This window comes from Furipterus horrens, unplaced genomic scaffold (assembly GCF_987537825.1).
Source record: "Furipterus horrens unplaced genomic scaffold, mFurHor1.1.pri manual_scaffold_4, whole genome shotgun sequence".
Classification (NCBI taxonomy): domain Eukaryota; kingdom Metazoa; phylum Chordata; class Mammalia; order Chiroptera; family Furipteridae; genus Furipterus; species Furipterus horrens.
Window position 1 is genome coordinate 165717083 of NW_028327174.1, and position 6000 is coordinate 165723082.

The following is a 6000-nucleotide window of genomic DNA, read 5'->3' on the forward strand; positions in this document are numbered from 1 at the left end:
CAAACCAGGAAATTAAAATTGTTGCCAGTAATCCAGATGCACATTGTAATCAGAGTTTTTTCGATATAAAAAGTACTTCTTCAGTTTGCTTTCTTGAACTTTAAATATTTCAAGACTTCACCTCTGGGATATACAATACATGATGGTCTTTAGTATACCACAGTAGATTATACAGACCCCCAATGCATTTCATTATAACTTATATATTGCACTTGTAAACCAGTATTAATCCAGAACAACTTTCCTGTTGAAGTCCCTAGGGACTATATTGCCTTTTTGGGTATATGATTCAATCTATGTAAGAGAATTTTTGTATTACAATGAACAATTACATTGTAAAAGCTATCAATAAGGAGAAAATGTAAAGAAATAGTCAAAATATGGAAAAAGGAAAGGTAAGTTAAAAAGATCATAAACTCTTCTTCAGACAGTTTGTCATTTTGTGCTCCCTTAAAGTAACAAGAAAAGAAACAGCAAAATAAAGGAAATCTACATCCTTTGTTGCAGCTTACATTTCACTCATATTACAGAAGGAGACATGTGTTTAAATAATTGAACTTTTACTTAGTGGCTATAATCTCGGTTTTAAATGTTACTAGTAGAGATGGGATTCTGTTTTTATCAGCTGTAAAAATCAGATTACTTCAAACTGGAGATGCTTGAAGCAAGATTCTATGTGGTTGAAGAAACCATGTATCTCTTACCAGAACATGTAAACCACTGTCCGCTGTGAAATCATTTACACTCTAAATTAGGCTTTCCAAGGAATTCAGGAATGAGGCATTAGTTTCAACAGCAGACCAGTGATGAGGAGTCAGAATATCCACTTCAAAAAGTTGTTCCATGAGGACCAAAGTGAGTAAATCTGAGGAATGCTCCAGTTTCAAGCTGAAATCCAGGAAATGCAATCCAACAGGGCCGTTTGTGCCAAGGGCTTAGTCACACACACACACACATACACAAAACCACTTATGAGAATCCACCAGCCAGCCTGCGCCAACCTTCTATAAAGAGAAGTGTTCAGATTTGGGTGAATTTGTTATGCCTCTACCCAGGGAAACCTAGTTTGGCAGTAGGGTGAAGTCTAGGTTGGGCAGCTAGAGTCCTAAGTGTTATGAAAGAGTTTTATAATGATAGCAGCATTAAGAAGAGACACAATTGAGTCAGCAATGTCAGGAGAAAGGCACTAGAGCTCAAGTAAAATTTGGCAGATAAAATAGACGATTCTTTTAGAGGTCAATACCAAGTGTTTACAGTGTCCCATTTCTTACCCTCTGCTTTAGCTTGACCAAACTGTAGTTAGCCATTTTTCCTCCCCACAGGTCCCAAGACTTTGGCTGGCCCTTAAGTCTGAGCCAGCACTAAAATGCAGAACATCTCCCCGTCACAACTCATCATGAGAATCAGCTGACCACAGCAGGAAATATTTCCCATCAGACTTCCTCTGTCACACTATCTGCTCACTCCCTCACTTGTTCAACTTTCCTTGAAAAGTCCCTGCTCATCCCAATTACCTCTCCCAATAAAAGTTTTTTTTTTTCTGTGTGAGTTCTTTAATACCACTTTATTGAAGTATGATCGACATCTGTTTGATTTTTGAGACACTTGCAAGTGCCAAAATTGGAATGTTTTGCTTATTGTGATAATTTTTAAATATAATTTCTCCCTATCTAAGTCTTGATTTGATTTTGTCTGACACCTTAAAGATGGAAAATGTGCTCAGTTCTACTTGAGTAGCTCTGTCTGTTGCTCTTAACATTTATGCCTATTTCATTTGTAATGGTTTTCCAGTGTTGAAGGCTGAGTTCTCTTTCATCTTTTAGTTTCAATCACGCTTTTAATGTATCTTTATGTACTTCATTTTGGCTGGTTTTTCTTTCTTGAGTAATTTATAGCCCATCAGGAGGAATCTGTAAGTATCTTGGGGTCCCAGCCTTCTCCAGAATCTATTTAACCACGGAGATGACACACTCAAGGCTTGGAGGATGTGAGTTTTGTTAGAGATAATGTGAAGGGAGGCAAAACAACTCCGTGAAAGAAGTTCAGAGGCAGAAGATTCTGTTTTGCAAACCATCCTCTTTGAATTTTCAAGTGTTATGACTTTGGAAATGTCACTTCATCCTTCTAAACTGCCATAAAATGGGAATAAGAATACCTATATGTTAAGGGTTTTATGCAGGTTAAATGGGGAAAAATTGGTGTCACACATACCACATGCCTACTGCTAAGAGACACTCGAGCAATTATAGATATATTTTTATCAGTCATCAAATGGTCTTTACTCAATGTTTAAATACCACTCCAAGCAGTTCTTTTTCTCTCCATTTATCCTGCAGCTCCCCTTTACTAGCCTAAGATAAGTTCCTTAAGGACATAACTTATTGGTCATTTTGACTAATAGGTTCTGGGTCAGAGAGACCCATCCAACAAATGCTTTTTGAGTGAAGTTGTGTGCGTGCGTATAACCTAAAACCAGAGATTGATATATAACAGACTTTTCTGGAATCCCCTTGGTGCTCTTGCAGAGAGACCACAACTACATTATGAAGGAAGTTTCATTAGAAGTCTTCTAAAGACTATGATTCAACATTAAGGTTGTCCAATACTTGAGGGGAAAAAGGTGCTGATTTGTGACAATTTTCTATATATTTTTTGGTCTTAAGCATCTATATAATGTTTCATGTTATGTGATGCCAAAAAGGCAGATGAAAAAGTGAAAAAAAAACTGTCATACATCCAGATATTTTATATACTTGGTACCAAACATCTGGATGTTTAGAAACACTGACTGAATATTTCACTCCTCACCTGGGTTTTGGCACTGCAGAGACTGAGCAAATGGCAAGCAGACACCTTGGCAGAGCATACATTGAGACATATGGACGTGGGTGGTAGTGTCTTAGCATTCAAGCTGTTTGCCACAGAAAAAAAAAAGTTAACAATGCTGGTTTGATCAAGATGATATATTCTGTTATTTAAGGGACTTTTCTCCCCCCAAAAGGCTCTCAGTCATGATTAGGGTTATAACAATTCTTTGGCTTCCTGTGCTATATCCTTATAGGTATTTCCTCAGTGTTGAGGCTAATTAACTATTCTACAAAGAGATCTCTCTAAGATGCTGGGGATCAGAAAGAACTGGATAACCCATTACTTACACTGAGTCAGCTTTGCTGAGTGACTTGTTTTTTACCTCGTTTCCATTTCAAAGTCAATGTATTTTGGCCTTGCCTGCAGTTTTACCACAACTAAATCTCTGTAATTATTGTCATTTACTTACTAAGTAATCTTTCCCTTATTCTTTGGATTTCTGCTTCCCACCCCCCCCCCCCCGACTTTTGAGGCTTTAGGAAAAGTTCCATAGGTCCTATGGTTCTTATTTCCTCCTATATGCTAAGAACACATCTTTATCTCTGCTTCTGTTCTACTAATTGTGCCTCTGCCAACACCCAAGACATCTTAGCTTAAATGCTTTATTAGTCAGAACATGCCAGATGCTGCTGCTATGATGAACAACTTAACAATTTCTGAGGGTTAAAATAGAGTTTGGTCATTCACAGTGTCTATTATGAATACAGGAAATTCTCCAGGGCACCTGTTTTCTTTTACATTATGGTTCATCTATACTAATGTATGCTTCTGAGATCACACAGCAGAATTAGAAGAGGCTAGAGGGTTAAGTAGCAGCAACTAAACATTTGCTAATATTTTACTTCAGCTAATACTTCATTGGCCAGGTTTCTGGCTTACCCCCAAGATGCAGAAAGCTAAAAGAAGGCTTTCCTCACCCTTACTATATGTCAGTCACACTTACTCCAAAATCCTGACCTTTTTAACCCATTGGAGAGATGATATTGCATAACCAACTGACCCCCTAACTTTGAGGAGAAATGTAAGGAAGAATGATGCAAGTTCACACTAAGCTGGGGTAGAAGACAACCAGAAATGGCTGTTAACTGTTGGAAAACTGTTAAAAGTGAAATTCAAGCTGATGCAGCATTGTAAACCACCTGAAGGCCACAGGAACTGGGGAGTTTGCATCTACTTGCAGGCTTTCCCCCCACAAAACCCAGTAAGCTCTCATAGTAAAGACTGAAGAGAGTCAGAAGCAGCATATGTTGTGGCACAGCCTGGGAAAGGGAGCAGTAGCCGTGAAGTATGGGAAGAAGCTTGGACTGGGCCATTTTCTGTAGCTCCACTGTGGAACCAAAGCATGCATATGTTGGGGAAGTCCCCGCCAAGCACTTCTGCACTTAGAACCTCGCCCAAACTTACAGCGGAGAACCCCGCTTTTGGGATAAGGGCAGGATCATGAGCAGATCCCATAAATAAAGGTAGGGGATGGACAGTAGAACCAAGAAAGCCACACCCTGAGACTGAGGCCTACTCAAAACAACCAAGACTGTGCTCTTCCCCATAACACCCATCACCAATTTGACTAACAAGTAAAAGCAGATTGTTGCTAAAAGAGTGAGGAGAAAAACAACAGCCTGTGAACAGACCTTCTCTGAGGCAGAGAATGAAAAGAACACCTAAGAACCATAATCAAACAGTACTGTGCTATTATAAACACATGTTATCTCTACAGGAATCAGGAGCCACTGTTGTACCGAGGTAACCATAGCTACAAGTCTCAAATCCAGCCCAGTTGCTAACTAGATTAATTCAATCTCTTTGATGAAAGACTTGGTAGAAGGAAAGGTTTCCTCAGGCATAAAATATATTTACAGCAGGTCAACTATCCTACATGAGATGTCTGACTTACAACAAAAAATATATGAGGCATATAAACAGGCAAGGAAAAAAAAAAAAAACCCTTAGAAGAGACAAAGCAATTATCAGAACCAGACTTGGTTATAGCACAGATGTTGAAACTATATGACAGGGAACATAAATTACCATGATTAATATGCTAAAAATTCTTATAGAAAAACTAGACAAAATGCAAGATCTGATGGGTAATTTCAGTAAAGAGATGAAAACTAGGTGAATCAAATGAAAATACTGGAAGTCAAAAACATAGTCACAGAGATGAAGAATGCTTTAAAGACCTTGTAAGAGTCAACACAACTGAAGAGATTTAAGTTTTAAAAAGCTGGGTAACAACATGAAACTTTCTAATGCATGCATATTTTGTGTCCCAGAAGAAGAATAGACACACTAGTATAGAAGAACTATTTAAAAAAATAATATCCAAAATTTTTCCAAATTAAAGGGCAAGTGCCAAGCATAGATCTAAGAAGCTTATGCAGTACCACACAGGATAAATACATAAAATAAAATGACAAAAATCTAAGCATATTCTACACAAATTGATGAATATATAGGAAAGAAAATCAATGGTATTCAGAGGAAAAAAGAAATGTCAGTGTACATAAAGGATTAACTCAACAGGTTTGGGGTGTTCAAACTGAAATATTTCAAAGGAACAGGCGCTTAACCAGATCCTTGGTGATAACTAAATGCTTAGGCTATCCTGCCTTACAAGAGTTTCTTTGTATACCTGGGGCCTTGGGCCATGGCAGATACTTCATGCTAAAAAAATGTGATTTATTGTGGACCATGCTATATCAGTTTGGCTTTAATAATTATGGAAAATTAGAATTCTAAAAAAAAAGCAAAGAAAAAGAAAAAATAATAAAGATAAGAGTAAAGCTTAATAAAATTAAAGTCAGGAAACCAATAGAAACAATTAGTAAAACAATGCTGATTCTTCAAAAAAAATTATTAGATAATTTAGTGAGACTGACCATGAAGAAAATACAAAAACAAAAAACAAAAAAACAGGGAAGACAAAAGTTAGCAGTGTCAGGAATGGAAGAGGGAATATTATTGCAGACTTCAACACTAAAAGGATAAAAAGAATATAATCAATAACCTTATACCCACAGATTTGACAACTTAGATGAAATGAAATGACTTATATAAACACAAACTATTAAAACCCACTCAAGAAAAATTAAAAAAAACCCATAACATGAGTACTTCAGGAATTGAGTTTGG